Below are 21,214 nucleotides of genomic sequence, written 5' to 3' on the forward strand. Positions count from 1 at the left end.
TTCTCTTTTACCGATTCAATCGGGAACAAAAAAAAGACGCACGGATCCAGATCTGGCGAATATGGTACCTGAGCGATGACAATGGTGCCGTGTTTGGTCAAAAAATCGCATACAACAAGAATTTTCCATAGTAAAAATCGCTAAATGCAGTTGAGGTAGTCTCACATTAACAGCTGCTGTAAACAAACTAATTATTTAAGGAGTAGTTAACAAACAACAAAATCCGGATACTTTTTGAGCAGAAGGTATTCGTTTTGAACTAGTTTTATCCAAGTATATTCCAAATATAAATATTTTTTGTTTATATTAAAAAAATATGTTTTACTTTTCGTAACTAGAAAAATGAATTAACTTATTATAAAATGAATACCAAAGAAATACAAGTTTTAGGTTCCTGTATCCACCCATAATATTTCCAAAATACTTTACATAATCGGGTAGGGTTTGTATTTTTAAAACAATAAAGAAAGTACCCTGGAAGACCTTAAATAATAAATTAAATTTTAGTCATTTAAATGATCATATATATCTCCATTGGGATGTAAATAACATTTATATTTTCCAATCATTTTAGTATCAAAAGATTCAGTGCAATGAATTTTCAGGGTATAAGTGTTTATCAAATCAATATTTTTAGGTTAGAAATTAGTTAGATAACTACTTCTTATAGGTGAGCCCGCTAATAAGGAAATAATTATTTGAACTAGGCAAAGTGGATCATATCAATATAAAATATGTGCATGATATGGTTAATTGAAAAACTATTACGAAAGTAGCTATATCGCGACTGCGCATATAAATCATTTCATTCACTTTTAAAAGAACCACCCTTCACATTCCATTCTCAGGAACATAATTAAATGAAATATTTCTTGACATTGAAATATTTATGGCGAAGGAAAAAAAGATATAGTTCAAAAGATATCTGTCGTCAGTATACTATGACATATTGACATAGTAACTGTACAGCAAATGATCTGGTATGCAATGGCGGAGAGATTAACTATATGAATTATTTTCTCTTCTACTGTGTTAATAACAGCTTCCAAATCAGCTTAGTACGCAAAGGGAAAAACAAAATCTAACTGACTTCTGGAGCGTCCATGCATGCGGTAGTCAAAACGGCTTATTATCTCTAAGCATATAAAGACTTAAGCTATTCTAAACTTAAGCAGAACAGATATTAAACTCTACACGGAACTGCTAACAGGCCACTGTAGATTGCGATATCATCTGAAAAAGATTGATCTAAAAACAGGAAACACCAGAACCATGCGCCCACCCAGCTGTGGCAAGACACAAACTTAACTATTTAGGCAATGGAATGGAATTAACTATTTAAAATACGGCCCACAGTTGTCACGAAATTCTTCAAAAGTTTGGAATTGGACTAGTTGGGCAACAGGCTGTACAAATATCTTTCAGGTCGCAGTACATGCACAGCCTATCTATTGTAATCGATGATTATAATATATAATATTATTATATATATTATTAAAATATATAATCTATTATAATATATTATTATAATACTAAAAAGAAAACGTAGACTAGTTTGCAAAATAAGACCTGGCATAATCTGACTCTTATTATTATATTTATTAAGTTGAGGGATTTAGTGCGGCAAATCCGATTTCCTTGATTAATTGTAGTATTAAACCTACTTTACCGAATTTCGTTTCTTCATCTGATATGAAATGTCTATTTAGGTATTTCGTTCGCTTTTGCATCAGTGCTGGGCAAATTCTCAACATAATTCAGTATAACTTTTTCTGTTTTCTGTCTTTTTTCTAAATGTTTAAATGAAAATTATATCTCTCTATGTGTGTTCAAGAGATATGACCGGGATAAAAAGGTTCAATTATACCCAGTATTAATAAAAACAAAATTTGGTTTTGATAAAAATTGCCCATCTAAAGGAGGTGTTTAGAGAGCTTTGGAGAGCTTATTTCTGCTATTAAAATTGTGTTTCATCAATTATTCATGGTATATTAATTTCTATAAAATATATAAATATATATAAATATATATAAATATTTTGAAAACTATTGTATAATCGTTTTTAATCATTTGTGATCTTGTGCGAAATTTATCCGCAAGTTGATTCAATGGAAAGCACTTAATTCAATGAAATTTTTTAAAAATTGGGTGCAGTGTAGACTAAACTTAAGAAATCATTAAAACGTTAAAAATTTTTATCTTCAGTATTGAAATTAATTAACACATCGCACTTGTTGCACTTGAATAGCTGCTGACAATTGCATCTGAGTTTCATTTGCATTTTATATTGTATTGCGTAATGTACAGAATAAAAAATATTACAAAAGCATTTAAAAGTATTTAAATAAAAATGTTTGCGCCTTCTGTTTAAAGATATGCGCTACACTTCCAGTATGCACACTAAAGTCCTCACATAACTATGAATATAAACTGTTTTTGTTGGAATCTAAATTCAATTGAGTACATCTTGATTCATTTCTGTTTATGTTCCATATTAGTAATCTTTTAAAATTTCTATTAATAAATATTTAATTATAGTATTCTATTCTTAAGATGCTCAAATTTTCTTCCATAGTTCACAATTAGCTTATACTACAACCTACACATCTATTGGATTAACTACAAAACTTTATTAAATATTTTTTACGATTTCCCCGTTTTCGATAGAAAACATAAAATGTTATTGAGATGACATAATATTCTCCCACTTAATTTCTAGATTGCCTAATCTTAGTTGTAGAATTCAAAATAGTCCTTATATATGCGACGGTTAGCTGTAGTGTTGTATCAAAAAAAAATATGTTGCGGTTGTAAATTCTTTCTCTAACACAAACTTAGCTGAGGACCCACTTATTCCGGAATAAGGCTTCGGAATAAGGCTAAATGGTTACCCGCGGTGTCATTGCCTTTTATTATTACGTGAGCAAGCACCCAGCGGATAAGTATACTGTGTTTACTTGCCAGTTATAACAGTTACTTCTATATTATTGCATTCAATCAGGATACACTTATACTCCAATCAGCATCGCCCGGATTTGCGTTCGTTCGATTGGCGTTTTGTCTTCAAATCACTTCGGTAGTGTCTCGATCGTTTTTTAATACATTCGTATAGAGGGGATTCCCATATCATTTCTTGTAGCTCACATATTTTAAAAGGGGATTTACATGTATTCAGTTTTTAGTTAAAAGGTGTCAATTTATATTTGTGTGGTAAAGTAGAAGGTAAATTTCTGCTTTATAAAGTATAAAAATGAGCGAAAACCAATTTCCTTGAAACAAAAATTAGACATTTTAAAACGTTTTAAATTTGAAGAAAAACTTGCTAAAATTGGGAATTCTGGGTTCAGCTCCAACTAACATACTGTAAAAACAATTTGTAATCGTGCTGGGGACAAGATAGAAGATTATAGAAAAGCTGTCACACATTTGCAGACCAAACAAGTTACAAAAAATAGAAGTCCATTAATTTTAAAAATGGAATCCCTTCTATCCATTTGGATAAAAAATCAGAATCAAAAAAGAATTCCATTCAGAATAATGCTCAGACGATATTCAATGAGTTAAAAGGTAATTCACCAGCAACAAGTTATAGCCAGACCTAAACCCATAATCATAATGAACTTGGATTGAATAACAAGGAAACAAAATCTATAATAAAATTGAAAACACAAAATAGTCTAAACAATTTATTAGAGTTTTGAAGAACTGTAGTACTTTAAGAAGTTTGCTGTTAACTTCGGTAGCTAAAACTGTGCAATCTATAAATTTGTATCGATTAATAATCGATATAATCGATTAATCGATTAATAGCTGAACAGTTTGAATAATGAAAGATAGTGAAGCTGAGATACTGATATCCTTTGAGCTTAAAACTTAAAAACATTACCAGTTAGAGTAAGCCAGTAAGAGAAAAGGATAACCCTGAAAGTTTGAGAAATAATCATAATCTCAAGCATATAGTGAATAAAAGAAAATTGATCCAATTTATGGAGGCTCAGCATATACGATGGCTAGAATATATACTCTAATAGAATATATCAAAGGATGCAATCAAGGCACCGATGCATTGATTTCGATGCTTGAATCACCTAAGGAATCAACTAAATCACCTGATGTGGAATCACCCCAAAGCAACTTTCTGACAACAAAAATTGTTTAAGTTTAAGTTATGAATAATAAGATAAATAATTATATATAATATGCCAAAATTTAAAGTACGACTTTAAAACAAAATGCCATAATATATTCCAGAAATTGGAAAAATTAGCGAGTAAGACAAGTAGCATATAGTTTTGTGAATGGATATGTATTATAATCATAAATTGGGATCCATTTAACATATACAAATCATCAAGTACAGAGGTTTAAAAATATGGAACTGAATAACTTACCTATTTTTAAATATTTAGGTCAGCAGCTTATGCTAATTTTAATAGAGAATTATATAAATCCTCTTGCGCAGCGTTCTTCGTGGAACTTAAATGTCGCTTTGAAGAACCTTTGGATGTACCTGAAATTAGTAACAAACATTTCGTTAATTATTAGAATTATAATTCAATTTAGTTACAGAGTATGTTTAGTCTTAAGAAAGACCAGTGTTATCTTATGTTACAATAAAAATATATTTAAGTGCATTTTCACAAAACTCTCTTATAGATATGCATTACGGACTTTAGTTGCAACATGATATCTTATTTTATATTCTGATTTGTGCCGTTAACTAGTGTACCTGTTTTTTTTCTAAATAAATCGACCTTGATATAGAGAAAATGAAAAAAAATATTTGTCCAATTTCGGAATAAATATTACATGCAATATGGTCAGAATAGATCATAGAATAGAACAGAATAGAATAGAATAAAAATTTAATTTACAAATCAAAAACCTAGCTGCCCTTTATCGCGTTAGGTTAGCTTGGAGCATAGCATATTACTCAATAAGAATCCGATTTACCTAAGACAAAGAAAAAAAGATTTTTCTGAAATTCGACTTTATTCCATAAACCATTCTTCTTCAAGAAAAGGCTTTCATTTTACCTTTCCTCAAAGTTTTCATTTCTGCTTTTAAAATATTTAGGCCTCAGCTTCACAGTAGTTCCATCGAGCTACACCTTGCTGTTTATTGTCTGGTGTAAGATATTTTCTGTGATATATTTCTACCCCTTATTTGATATCATATGAATTCTATCATATATGCAGACAATGGTAAAAAAAAATGATTATAATGATATTTATTAGACTTTTATATGAAATATTTGAAGTTTGCTTGAAGATCAGTTCGTCGCAGCCAAATTAGTCAATGAGCTTATAATACATTATGTATGTATTATTGTAATAAAACTCATTAAGAACCGTTAGATATGGAGAATTTGAAAAAAACACTATTCTTTAGTATTTTATTTCTTTCCAACAAGATCAGAATGGTAAAATTTTACTCTAAATGCGCGTATTTGGTAACAATAAACTTATAAGATTTAAAATATTACTAATACTAAAGAATAAAATGCATCACGAGGCAAATAGATCATTTCCATCTAACCTTGATCGGTAACTCCGAATATTTCTGGGATTTTTATTATAATTAAATATAAGAGGCGGTGAATAAGAACGGCTTAGTGAAATGGTTGTGGCAGTATTAAACCTTATATTAGCCAGAGGTGAACACAATGCGATGTGCTACTTTCAATAAATGGTTAAAATATATTTCAAATCGAAGGTGCATAAAATTTTCATCTATAATCTGTATCTAAATTTATTTTACAGGATATTGTCCTATTATACGTCAGCACTGCAAATCATTTCCTAAGGGTACCCTAACAATACTATAAATCTTCTGTTTAAATAAATAATTATTTTCTTTGCATTTTGTTAAATCCATCCTATTGCATGCATCAAAAACTTGATTGGTCCATGCGTAATATTTTGAGAACCAAGAAGATACAAACCAAGAAGTCATCAACAATCAAGTCAAGCGTCGGAAATATAATAAGCCTGACCACACTCTTCGAAAGCGATACGACGAAATATGTCACCCCAAGGCAACAGACACAAAGGAAGACCATGTTACACCTGAAGACGAACGATAACAAATGAATCTTAAAATGAATAAATTATGTTGCTAGAAAAAGAAGTAGTTGAAGATTCTATGTAACAAGTCTATGCTCTGATGAACTACGGCTAATAATAATATGTGCATTTTCACTAAAGTGTGTGTTATCTAGTTATAGTAGTTCTATATAAGAATTTATTTTTAATAAAGTAGACAACTGAATCCTTATATTATATACAAAGTATTGCGTTCTGTATTAAGTATGCCGTACTAAATTAATTGCTCAGTACATTCCAAGCAAAATATATTATAAAATTTGCAACATATCTTAAAAAAAAAAACAGCTATTACATTTAAATCATATTCTCAGAGACCTAAAAACATAACTGGTTTTTACACATTAGACAGTAGTTGAAAAGAGCCAGTTTATTAATAAGACTAGATTATATTTTTTTTTTCATAGATTACTGCAATTTGGGTTAGATTATTTTGGTGATTCTGAGCATTTAATTAGACAAGTAATCGTGTTATACATAAAAAATTCAAAACTATTCGATTTTATTAATCATGTGTATAATTCTCTTTATAATCTGTTATCTGTAAAAGATAAGATGTAAGATGTAACAGAACAATCTGTTACAACTGACTATTATCGTCAAGAAAGTAATTAACTAGCATTCTTAAGATATTTTATACATGCGTTAGATAGTAAAAAATAAAGTCAAAAGGATTTTCTCTTTCACATTTAGCGCAATAGTTAATTACTAGGTGTGGTGTTCTATTGCACTATGCACCATCAGCACACATTATCCATTATAAACTTATTACTTTTAAGGGCATCTCAATAACAGACTTATTTCATATTTTCGTTAATTATTTTTATCGTGTACCTCATTCATACATTTCGCAATAACTTTGTGATAAGAAACCCCTAGGAAGAAAAGTTTTGAATTGTATTGAAATCTTCTTTAGAGATGCTTACCAGACAAAAATTGTCCTAGATTTAATTTGCACTAAAATCTGAATATATCCAGTCATATCTTTACCGAACACCCTACAGTATTCGCTAGATTATTTTGTATTTAAAAGTGGACAACTTATATACAGCTGTGTGTATATGTGGTTAAACCTTTTTTTATGTTCTAGTGATATTACCGCAAAGCACATATTTATTTACATTATAATGGCAGTCTTAAAACTCATATTAGGTTAACTTACATACAGCTGTGTGTATATGTGGTTGAACCTTTTTAAATTCTAGTAACACTACCGGAAATCACATATTTTTTTACATTATAATGGCAATCTTGAAACTCATATTTAATCATAATGAACTTATATTGAAGTTCCTTTTTAGCATCCAAAGTAGCAATCCCTTTTGACATCCAAAGTCACAAAAATGATTATTATTTAACTAAGATTTTATGCATTTAATTTTCATATTAATATCACATTTTTTTATTACGCTCTCCAATACTTAATCAACTTATACACAGAACGTAGGGCACCAAATCTATAAAAGCAGCTATAAAGATACCGACCACCTTGCGATAAGCATTTTCTGCTGCCATAAATATTCATTATGTGTGCCAATGTGTTAGTGGGAGTGTAGCCGGCAAAGTGATCACCTAAGCACTCGAAGAGAGGTACAAAGAGAGCGTGGAACTATATATATATATTGCAATAAATACAAAATCACGTTGACTTTGTATAAGAATCGCAGAAAGAGAATATGTTAGTAATTAAAAGAAAAGAATTAAGCGATAGAATAAATGCAAACAGAAATGGTACGAGACGTATTGAGAGAAAAAGTCTGCGCCATGTGGTGACAAAGTTATATGACAACAACCGCAACCGTGGCATTAATGTCGTCAGAGCGAGCACCCGCACAGTACCCACAAGCACAGTGCATTAAGGTCGATGCAAAACTCGTAAGATAATATTATAATATACATTAATAAGAATCCGAATATTGCAAGTGGCGGAAACGCTGGCGAATCTACAAAGAAAGTATTGTGAAGGGAAATATTCTTAAAATTCCAATAAACAAACAAAATTTTAGTAAATTGCTTGTCGTTATTGGCTTGGCATGGTCATTATATGGCAAACTGTCTGAGTTTTAATATGGGCAATCAACTATATCTGGGCCATTAGTGGTTTGGATATGACATATACGTATTCATACCCACAATGCCATATCCAGAATGGTCAAATTGTCAACCCAAACATATGTATGCATGATTTCAATTTTTTATATATAGAATACAATACTATTATATTCATATATGATATAGTATGTATTTTTACGTATACAATATTTTTGGGAATCTTTGAGATTAATTCAAAAAGACATATGAATATTTATATTTTTATGAATAGTCTTTTCACATTAAATTCTCGCACAAAATTTTAAATATTTTTTTGTTTTATTTTTTTTTTTTTTTGTTGAATTATGTATATATACAATATTTTGTATAGATGAATTTGAACTAAAGTCCATATTTTTAGTCAACGATGCATTTCGTCGTGTGAAGAACAAAAGCGAAGTGTAATTTTGAAAAGACCAGCATAGTTTATTGCGATTTACATGAAATATTTTTGTAAATTAAATGACAAGTTCATGTAAAAATTGCTTATATATATATATATACAATTGAGATTAAAATAAATATTTCGCTAGCACTTCTTCGCTAATTGCCCATATGCAATTTTCTAGCAATTACACATTTTATTAATTATTTTTTTTCAACAAAATTGCATTAAGTATTTTGGCGGAAATTATTTTGAAGCGCAATGAATCGCGTATTCTACGAAGATTATGTCATAAGATACATTTTAACACTTGGGTGCACGGCTAAATAAAGTATGCCCAAGACAAACACCTCAAAACACCTTCAATAATTTAGGATCTGATTTTTTAAACAGATTAACTCATATGCTAATATTAAGTTAATTACATATAAACATTCTTTTAATCTACAATACATACACTTCCCTAAGTCCGGTACTTACTGCAATAAAATAGATCAATTAATTTCTTGAAAAATGTCCGGACTCAGAATAACATCACAAACTAAAGAGCATGTAAATCACGTAATAGAAAAAGTGTATATTGTACTAAGCTTTGACAGTACGTTTATGTGATTCCAAAAACCTATTAAATTAAACCAAATATTCAATTAGGTAATGAATACTGACTCTAAGCTACAAATTTGGCAGGGTACGAGCTCAACCCTTGCTACGTGTAGTCTCAAAAAAATTATTGAGGAATAATTAAATAAAAGAAATAATTTCCAAGACCACTGATGATGAGCATTTGGTAATACTCGAAATAGCTGTATGGTCAGCCAAAAATTCAATTAATTAAAATTAAATAAATATTTTTGTTGTTGCAATTCACTATTCGATAAAAACCTCTTTATTGAAAAGAATAGTTTATATTAGGATTTTATTTAATATAGAGTGAGATGTATATTTTACAGTGGACATTGATAAATGTTAAGTTTCAAAATGATTGCCCTATAATCTTAGTATTAAACAATGCGATTCCTCCAGTGGATCAAAATACTTGTGTCAGACACAAAAGTCTGCCATCCACTAATAATAAAATAGTTTTGCCATAAATAAGATTTATAAACTAAATTAGTAATGGTGTTTGCTGCAAGAGGTTAAACCAAACTACTTCATTTTTCTGAAATGTTATTAAATGTTACTAACTATTTCAACTTTAAATAGCTTTCAATAATCCTGTCATACATTATTATATGTTAACTAACTACTATTAAATTTTCAATATATACAATATTCAGATTAATATCTTTATGGAATTATATTTTTTATAAATTAAAAGATGTTTATAAAACTCATTTAACATTTCCACTTTTATATATTGTTTTATTATTAGCGAAATAAATCCATAGTCGACCATTTCCAAGACTAACCAAAGGGTATTGCAGTCCAAATAAATAATGTTGAAGCGATCAAAACAAGCTATAATCTGAAAATAAGAGATCTGGAACAATAATAACCAACTTCGATCAATTTAAACTGTTAGCGATCTTCAGATCTATTACTCTATCGTTTGCATTATTCAAAGTCTTTATTTTGTGTTTCTCAACTTTAATGAAGCCAAGCTCGGCATCAAGCCAAGCTGGGCATGTCTACCAGCGCTCGAAAGAAAAACACCAGAGCATCTCTTTTCTCTACGTTTAGGTTTTTCCAGAACTAGGTTTAAGCTTTTGGGCGATCCATTCTTTCTTACTTAATTGAAGACTTGATCCTTATTCCATTTCACCTACCTAGCTTTACTCGTACATCTAGTCAATGTAAAAATAATTAATTGAAATTTGAAGCCAGTTTTTTGAAGAGTTTAATTTTAAAGTTGGCAACACTGTTTCCAGCGGCAAAGTCCATGGAATTGGTATGCTCAATTTTAAAAACACTATCGATGGAAACATTAAATATTTTTAATTTCTTTTTTGATTTTTAAAATATGTGAAAGAAAGATACGTATTTTCTTTAAGCGCCTTATGCGATAAAAAAAAAATCTGCGAAGGTTGAAAAGGAGTAACAAGCAGATCAAAGCTGCCAGATACCGCGGTAACTCTGGCCGAAAATATATCACAAAATAATCCATACTTTTCTTAACAAAAGGTTAGTTATTTCGTCATTCAAAGCACCTAATGTTTAGTTTAAGGTATCCTATTTTACAATAAATGTCGTCTAACAACCACTAAACGTGACAAAATTATAAAATCTAAACGAGGCCAATATTTCGAATCGAATTTTCTCGAATGAGGAGGCTGATTTATTGTTTGATGTCAATAATCAAAATTCTTTCGTGAAAATCCACAAATAACTGTTATGTCATGGGCTTCGAAAAGGATCACGGATGCGGAAAATCCCCAAAATTACGAGGATTTATGAACAAACATCAGTTAAATTATAGCCAAATTACTGTGTGCTGACAAATCTAGTAAAATGAACTCAAAAAAAACATTCAGTAACGTGAGCTGTCCCGTGGGAGATATTGGAATAATATTCTATTTCAAACAACGGCGTTTACTTTCATAATAAAACGATGTTTTATTTACGTTTAAAAAGGATAACCTCGTATAAGCAGCGTAAGTCTGTTAAGGTCTTACATTACATACAGTGCGATTAGGTGGGCTGTCCCTTATCGTTGTCATCAATAGGTTACTGTCCTTTAGGAGTTTTTATGTTCTTCGAAGCTGTTTTAACTTCACTTTCTTTCTAGGATACATATATAGTCTTAAAAACTAAATTATTATTATTAATTATATACATTATAAATCTTTATAATAAGTATTATGGTCTCGAAAATAAAAATATTAAAGATAATATTAAAGACCTTTATTTATTTTAAACCTATTTATAAATATAATAAAAATAGCTAAAATATTTATTTAAATGATTGCTTATCTTAAGATTTAATTTTAAATAGTGATGAATATCGCAAATTAAATAATTATCTTTCTCACTGCAAAAGAAAAGTAAATGCTTGCATTTGAACAGCGCAGTGGTTACGGCTAGTGAAAAAGCTTAAAATATATCTATTTTCTTGAATTTTCCTTTTATTATTTAATATATTTCGGAGATTTTTTTCTTCTTAAAAATCTTGACGTTTGTCTTCGTAATGATCATCATAAAATATGGTGATCTTATGTTCGCCCTCATAAAATTAATTTGGCTATAGTTTAATCTTTGTTGTGAATTTAGATAAATTTTTATTTTATTATTTTTTTTATATTTTCCCATCAAATAAATTATAGGTCTGTTTTCATACACTTCTGTGAATAGTTTAATATACATATATTTCATATTAATTCATAAGACGACTTTGAATAATGTCAATTCATTGCAGTATGTAATAACCTCAAGCGAGAACTTAAATAATCTGAGTACTTATTAAAAAAAATATGAAATTCATTGCATTTAATAAATACTAATAATAATATTTAAAAAATAATAATATATAGAATAAAAGATTTTGAAAGTGGTGAGTGTAAACCTTTCATATGATATACACTAATTATGCGCGTATATTGGATTGGAGATGAAGTACTTCGAAGTGTTAAACAAAATTAAATAAAGTTGTTTAATTTTAAAAAATTATTTTATTAAACCAAACAATATTCGATTATTCAGAAATATATTCTGTCATATAAACAGAGTTCTCCTGGGTGTTACTTTAAAAAAAACAGGCACAAACACCTTTCACAGTTCTGTTTTTCAGAGAATTTTATACCGACTGGATAGTATTGTCATATAGTATCAAATAATAATCTAACTATGTAATATATATCCTTTTTGTGGATATGTTTAAATTTCTTAAAAATCCCTCAACATTTGTTGAGTCATTAAATTTATGTACGGCAAAGCGTCATCAAAATGAAGTTTAAGCACTCATCTGTTGATTTCTTTTCTGTAACCACAGATCTTTTTAAAATTAGATCTTTCTTAAATAAAATTGACTATTTTGTATTGTACACATACTCTGACTAGCACAGTTAGAGTACTCTAACATAGTTAAATCCACCTCCAAGTACTCTAGATCTAGCACAGTCCAATACTTGCTTAGAGGTGGATAGTACCATTAACACCCAGACAGAGTGCCGACCTACCAAGTTGCTTACTTGGAAAAAAAAATAATAATATAGTCTTCCAGTACTACGGTAAGGGTAAAGTTCCATATATGTGCACATACATTTATACAAAAGATTTATATATTTTCTCAAACAAACACAGAGAGGAGCATTTTTCGAATTCAAAATTTAAAAAAAAAAAACACTAAAATTTCCTGTGAATTGATTGTGAGTATCTTACCATGAACATAATACCATATATGTGTTTAAATACCTCCTTTTATCGTTGAAAAAAAATTAAAATTTCGCACTTAATTGTTCTGCTATGATTTTGTTCTGCCTGAAGAATAATAGAGAAATAATAAGGTATTTCTTTTATTTTAAAATTATCTTTCATCTCCTTCAAAGTAATCTTCCTCTGATATTTTGCACTTATTCCAACATAATTTATATACTGAGATATATAGGCTTTATCTTATATAATGTCTAAAAACGTGAATAGAATAGAAAATTCAGAATGCCGTTACTTCTTCAGTTATAATTACGGAATTACATACATGCTTTGTTTACTCACAAAACTTTGGGTAAACAAAATGAAAGTCCGAATCAGGAAATTCTATTACCACGTATCGATTCAGAAAGCAGCATACTACAATCGAACAGGTTCACTCTGTTCATAAATTCTTTAGAGAGCATTGGAAAAGAGAGAATAATATATGGCAATCTTCTTAGTATTATGCAAACTTTTGACAAGATCTAGCATGAAAGTTAACTTTACAAACTTAAAGTGCATCTTCCATATAGTTAGTTCATACTGTTAGTGGAATCATACTTTGGACAACAGACATTGTCTGGTATTTTAATAATAAACAGTAGAAAGCAACTTCTTTACATTCAATCAAAGTAGGAGAGCCTCACGTAAGTGTTTCGGAAACTGTACTTAACACAATATTCACTGCTGACTTTCCTTCAATAGAGAGCTATATTTACAGATCACTTTGTAGTAATAGTTTCATCTAAATAAACCAAAACATTGACAAATTTCACATCTAACTAACTAGCAAATGCCAACCAAAAGTAAAAAAAATTAATAAATACAGATCACGTTGACAATTCGTAAAATATATTACCCAGATACACAACATAATATCACAACTTTTTAATAAAAGATGGAAAGACTCAACTATTTATAGGCATATGTATGTAATTTGGCCATGGCCCAATAAAAGAAAATTCAACTCTCTCATTGAGATGTCCCGTATAGACATCAGTCTTGTGGTAGGTTTATTTACATGTCACTGTATTTTAGGTAACTATGTTTGGAGATTGAATCTCCCTTTCAATTATGTGTCTCGTAGTTGTGGAGAAGACGATGACAGTCCCTCTTCTGTGTGACATATGCTCAACGCCACCATATCACTTCATGGGTTTTGTTTTTGAAGATCTTGGTGAACTGCAAGACCCCACTTGAATAGCATTACAAACTTTGCCAACGGTTTCTAATTCTCTAAGTTAATCTATATAAGGTATCACCTACCCTGATAGCTTCGTAATAAACTAGAGGTGGTTTTTAACTTACGTCACTCTATTTGTTGCTCGGCCATAAGTCAACACTGTCAGTCTATAATAAAGTCATCATGAATATAATCATACTGAAATCAATATTGTCATATAGAATTCAAATATGGGTCTCAGGCTTAACATCCAACCTAGAAATCTTACAGAGATTCCAGTCAAAAGGACTGTGCATCTTACACAACTAACGATCTATAGAGAAATCAACAATATAAGTTACAAGCTTACTAGTCATCTGAGTCCACGAATAGCTGTTCAATTCACAATAAATCTGACGACACAGATGAAACAAATGCTGACCGATTTAACAATTATACTTACTTATGCACTGGTTTGGGATATCGCTGAGTCTGTTAAAAAATGGGGCCCCCAAAAACCTATTCTTAGTTCTGATCAAGTCTAGACATAGTCACAACAAGTCTTTTGGTGTCTTTTCTTCGAAAACTATCTTTAAAGTATTGAAATAACCATTTTTCTACTAAATCATTTAGTTTTAATAATACAATATAGCAGTATTGTTTTTCATAAATTGTACGTAAGAATTTCGCAATTTATCTGTGAAGAGCTAAATCTTTGTTAATGTTTCTTTATAACTGCGGTAATGGTGGGCTCGAAAAATTAAAATTCGACATGGAGTAAAATAATGGTTTTCCTAATATATTTTATTTCTGAATAATATTAAATTTGATTACTTAAGTAAAGTCGCAGCTAAGAACTAGAGCACCTCACATAAGAAGATGTTAATGTATGACATGTTCAGAGTTAATCAAACTTAATTACATATCTTATTAGATAACTGATAATAATCATGTTTGAATTTTATTTGGTTTCCAATTAGCTTTAGAATTAGAATTAAAAACTGTTAACTAGGAACTGATAAACTTATTTCACACCTTAGAAACTTATAAATATCGGTTATATTAGTTTATATATTCCATTCCGGGAAATAGAGTTGACACGCTTCAGTCTATTTAATAAACCAACCACATTCACAAAAGTGTGGCGACTGTGAAATGAGTCAATGAGATATTGCATTTTATTAATAAATGAAGTAGTCACATTAAATCTTCCAATACACTGCTAAAAATAGTACATGAACTTAGCTTTTTGTATGTGCATTTAATTTAATCATTATATAGAAATGCAATGTGGATCGATAACAAGAGACCTTCATTATGATTATTGCTAGATTGTTACTCAGTGAATATTTCAGAAAGAAAGAAGTCTTACAAAACTTAGAGTGAAATAGATATATACTCGGAAATTGTGATATTCTATGTTAACATATTTCTATTTGCCTTTTCATATGGGCAATAATATTAAACAACTCATTGTTTAATTTTTTGTTTTAACTACAACATATGGTTTTGATATATCCACTAAAAGTGACTGAGTAGAAAGTCCAAGTCCTTTACTAGGATCAGTTTTTTTTTATAAAGTTTTATGTTTCAAACAACTCTGTGTACGATAAGAGAGAACAAAGCAATAAAACACAATAGATACGATTTAAAGACAATTAGAAAGATTTCATTTAAAGTTTAGAATTATAGAACTATAGAGCAAAACAAGACTATCCGTTTCGAAGTGAGTTGGGATCCAGTAATCAACATTAAAATGCTAATATTATTTTTTTTTTTTTTTGTGTGCATTTCATTGGTAGAGAACTTAATATATTGTAAAATAATAAACTAAGACTATTATTCCAGCCTTTTAGACCAATTAGATAAAAAAAGTTCGTATAATGGGGTTTACAGGTTTATGAAGAAAATTAATTTTTAATCGAGATAATGCACCACCTCAAACAGTTTATAATACTGTTACTAAGATCAGTGCATCACAACAGAAGGTTTTACAAGAATAGACTTTATGCCACAATCAACTCTTTCTGCCGTTTGGGTCATCTCATAGTTTACTTATGACTGAAACTAGTTACTTCTTATGAGTAAAACCATGTTGTTCATCATAACGAAAAAACCAGAGCGACATATTTATGTATCTACTTCGTTTGTATTCAGTAATTATCAATGCTGTAATTTAGCTCTTATGGAACCAAAACAAATCGAAAAGGAATGGAAAATTGATCAAATACTATGTTTCTAAAAGAATCAATTTCATCGTTTTAAACTGGTAATTTTCATACGATATTAAATCAATAGATTTGTAGAATGACATATAGAACAATCAGTGATAATTGAAAGCAGTTGAGTTTTTATTTGCTTACAATTGTCGACATTTTGTCCTTTACTTCAATGATGTTTCAATTTTTTAAACCATTTACATATAGGATTTCTAGAACTGTTCAATATATTCATTTATTACAGCAATTATTCCTGATCCTGACTAAAATTTCTTTTAAGCAAAAAGTCATACTCACCAAGTCTGGTGAGTATTGTGGAAATGGTCACTTATCCCAATCTAATGTGATTAATTTAATGTAGTGTGCCATGGTGCTTCAAATGATTTACACAAACCTTTCAATATTATTAGTTGCTATTAACCAGCACTAAAAATTATACACTATGAAGTGAATAAAGAGCATGGCAATATCTCAGAAAAAATGCTTTTGTGTAGCTTGTAAATGCTATTATATATATCTAAAAGATATAAACATATATATAAGTTTATCCATTTCTATTCAATATTGAATTAGTTTCAATTATTGAAATGGCAGTTTAATATAAATTCTAAAATATCTATGGCAATAAAAAAATATAAAATCGAATATTGCACTCGTTAAGTTGGGACTCTGTCCTAGCAGACTAAAACCTATTATGCTAAAGGATTATACGCGTAAAAATTCGATGTATTTATGAAAGTCTCTTGAAGTTTAATAGACATTGTATTTATATTTTAAATTAATATTAAAGAAATTTTGAAAAAAATTTTTTGATTTTTTGGTGGTTGAGAACCAATTATACTAAACATTTTTATATGAAAATTGAAAATAATTGCAATATGCTCTTAACATTCCAGGCAATTTTGTTATAGGAGTTTTTTAGATCACTGAAATTTAAACGTTTTGGATTCATATAATTCAGATTTTAATTATCCAAATATATCTTTCACTATGTCCGAATTATCTCAATATTCAAATCATTGAGTAACCGGGTTATTAATAGCTGAATTAATATCTAATATTCGAGATCAAGTTTTCGGATCAGATTACCTCAACCTCCAGATTATTGAATTGTCAGATTATAGATAGCATTTTTTCCAAAATTTGACTAACTCAAACTCTTTTGGTAATCAGTATTTGTTTTTGTTTAAATATTATGTTTTTGAAAAATGAATTCGAGATGTTTCCGAGTTCTCGGATATATCCATTTGACAACATATTTGAACACGGACAGCTATTTTTTACAACATTTTGCTAAGCTATATGTTAATATTGTTAATATTTCACATATCCGGCTATCGTGATATCCGGGTTTAAAGTAGGAAATTTTTATATTAAATCCACCAACAATAAGTGGATACACGATCTGGCTAGTCTAGTTGTCGTAGAGTGCCCTATAAATGATCAGAGTGCATTTACGTCCGAGTAAAAATAAAAAATATAGGGATGCTTGCAATCAATTCTGAGGTTTGACGAAATATCTAAATAAAATCAAAAATTTTGGATTTTTAGTCGGATATGCATTTAAGTTTGAAACCAATCATTAAAGAGTTCGAAAAAATATTTAAAGTTTCGACACTATCTAATTCGCTGGAATAATGAAGTACCGACAAATATGTATTAAGGTTAAAATCTCAACAATATTTTCGAAATTTTGACTATAAAGTCTAATTACTAGAAAATTAGATAGATTTTGGAATATATAAAGTTTACAACTTTAAACTTTGACATTTTGATAAACTATATCGACGCATTGCATAGTAAAAAAAGTTGCTCTATATAGACGACTACGCTGTCAAATGGACTTATCCATAAAATCAAAATCGCGCCAATTATAAAATATTGAAATTTCATGAATGGTTGTGAATAATTCATTGTACCAAGAGATGTGTTAAGTCTAAGTAGTGTTGTGAGTTGCTAGTAACCGATGTGGAATAGTGACAATGTATTCAAGGTGGGTGACATTCAGGCGGGACTCTAACTATTGTAATACATAGCAGACATAAACAAAGATAAAATAAATTATGTTATTTTCATGCAATCTAAAAAAATAACTGGCCTAACACTTTTAAATTTACGATTTTACTTTATCTGCCATTATAATGACAGTTGGTTAAAGTCTTTCAATGAGACGTGACGTAATACTATACTTATCAGGACTTCTTTATCTGACCTAGTCCTTTGCTAGTTCGTCATCTCGAAACGGTTTAATGTTGAACAGTGAATATTTTTCGACAATGAGGTTTCTTCTTTATAAAACCAATTTAATATTAAGTAGTTCTATTCTAGTTGTATTAAGAAAAAAAAATATACTTATTACGACGCCCATATGTATGCTAGACCTTTGGTTGTTTACGATACGACCGTCTATCTGTCAAGTCTCGTTAAGTTTTTATTCCGACGAGATATGGTTGTGCATTAGTTAACAGTGGATTGTTTTTATTAGTGAGGTTTTTTTATATAGAACCATTTTAACATAAAGTATTACACATAATAGTTGTAATTTTTGAAGCAGGGATTACTATTAATATTCGTAAAGTCTACTATAAAGTATGTCAGTTGCATTAGCGTAGAGAAAAACTTATGTCGTTCTCACTTAGTAAATCTGGATTTGCTCTCGATTTGTCTCATTATTTTGCTCGAGTTTTGTGGCCCAATTGAACATGTTTAGGGTAATATTAACATTACTATAAGCAAATAATACACAGAAGCTGTTAATTTCAGAGTAATTTTTTTTAATCTAACAAAGTATCTAGATATATATAAATTAAGTGTTTTTTGCTTGAGATCAAGTAATCCTAAATAAAAACTTTACTAAATGTGAGTCCGGGAGAAAAAAGGTAACCTAGATTTGTCAGTCAAAAAAAAACATCAATTTCAAAAGGAATATATATTATATATTAAAAGAAGTTTTTTTGTTCTGTCCATTTATATAAGTTGATGTAGTCTTTGATTTGGATTGGGGTAACTCGGATTAATACTTAAACTGTTTTATAGGATTAATTTAGGGCGACACCTAACAAATGCGTTCGTTTTTTTTTTTGGTTTTTTTTAAAAAGTTTATTTTAAACTTTAATACGTTTATTGTAAACGTTTATGCAGAGAATATTTATATAAAATCCTAAAACAGCTAACTTTAATTTTTTATACCATTTTTATTTATTATTTTTTAAGCTTTTTTGGTGTAGTTAGCTTGTACTTTGACTTGTGTGCATTTTAAATTTTTAAGCAAGTATGTTGTTTCTGTTGATGGTGTTTAAGCGGATGGACGGTAAAATTAAATCATGGGCCTAATTCGGGACTGCGACTACTAGCGACACAAAACGATACGTGGACATAACATATGGATTCGTAATGTACAAATCTTAATATTGGTATTTACAGGAAGGTTCAAAAAGGCTTTTGTTTATTTTTTATCACTTATTTTCGTTTATTACTTTTTTTGTGTTTTTCTGGTGTTGTTAGCTAGCACTTTGACTTGTGTGCGTCTTGGGTTTTAAAATAATTATATATGTTAAGTTAAGCTTTGCTTTCTGCAATGTAAAATCAATAAGTTATTTCTTTAATTTTTGTAAAAAAAAAAATCAAATTTATAATTGTATAATTCATAACTGTGCAGTTCATTTAAATTGTTTATCTGCCGTTACTTTGTCACTAATTGTAAAAATAATTGAGACACTAATGTGAACATTTTTATTTTAATTAAATAATACATAGTCACTTTATTTAAATGTTTTAACTTTAATGATTGCATGACAAATATTTCTTTGTCAATAGGTCAATATTTGTAACAAAACCGCAAACTCTGTGGTTTCAGTTTTGAGTATTTAAGTCAATTAAAAAAACAAAAAAAAAATTAAAATATTATCAAAAACGGTTTTTGAAGAACACAAATTGGTATAATTTTTTTAAAAATAATGTATGTATATAAAAAAAAAAATTTTTTTTATATATTATAAAAAAATATTATATATACTGGAAGTGACAAAATTGACAAACACATTTCATGTTTAATTATATCAGCATTTGTTTTTTAAAAAGAAATTTTTTGAAATTTTTTTTTTATTTTATAATTTACAAAAATTTTTAAAAAATTTTTAAAAAATTTCTATTTACCACAAAAATCTCGTGACAACAACAATAGTAAATTATACTATAAAACAATTCCTCATTCGGGTTGGCAACGATCATTAAACGGTAAACACGGCACTGCACGCGCCTTTTGCGTAGCACTCCCCGGTTTTGAATTTGTTTAAAATTTTTTTATTTTGTTTATTATTTATTTGTTTTTAAATGTTTATAGTATTTTATAGTTTTGTATATTATAGAGTTGATTTTTTTTTATATTAGCCAAAGCGACAAAACAAAATAAATTCTTATTTTAATTTTAATTTTAAAAATAGTGCGAGACTGAAACTTTAAAAAAAATTCTGCAACGATAACTTAACTCGTCTGCGTATAAAAAAGTACTGAACTACTGAAGTGAAGGAATACTGCCAGAGCTGATGTACTCGTGTATTAACTGAATTGAAAGAAAAATCAAATGAGTGTGAGCTTTAAATAAAATAAATATGTAAAAAAATATAATATAAAATAAAATAAAATAGAAAAACGAAACTGAAACTAAAAAGTAAAAACAGAAAAAAAATGGAAAAAATTAAAAACAAACAAATATTACAAAAACACAAAAACTAAAACAGCAAAAGCTGAAGTTCGGCCGAGAGGCGCGAATTGTGTTTCTGTCTCCCGCAGTTTGTACTGTTGTTGGTGCTTATAGTGTTCTTGTTGTTGTTCTAATTTGTTTTCGCTTTTTTATGACTATATTAACAGTGGATTTTGTGCAGCAGCAATCGCAGTCGCAGTCGCAACA

At 29.1% G+C, this 21,214-nt stretch overlaps 1 protein-coding gene across 1 annotated transcript in view; it reads right to left on the minus strand.

The window, feature by feature from the left end:
• LOC119687740 (excitatory amino acid transporter 1) overlaps positions 1 to 20,656 on the minus strand; it is a 98,536-nt gene extending 77,880 nt beyond the window's left edge. Inside the window, exons 1-2 of the mRNA XM_038102179.1 lie at positions 20,461 to 20,656; positions 4,392 to 4,510 (exon numbers count right to left, since the gene is read on the minus strand). The gene's annotated coding sequence lies outside the window, so the exon portion shown is untranslated. The remainder of the gene's footprint in view (positions 1 to 4,391; positions 4,511 to 20,460) is intronic.
• Between the last annotated feature and the right edge of the window lie 558 nt (positions 20,657 to 21,214).

The sequence above is a fragment of the Teleopsis dalmanni genome, chromosome X, assembly GCF_002237135.1.
Source record: "Teleopsis dalmanni isolate 2A chromosome X, ASM223713v2, whole genome shotgun sequence".
Taxonomy (NCBI): Eukaryota; Metazoa; Arthropoda; class Insecta; order Diptera; family Diopsidae; genus Teleopsis; species Teleopsis dalmanni.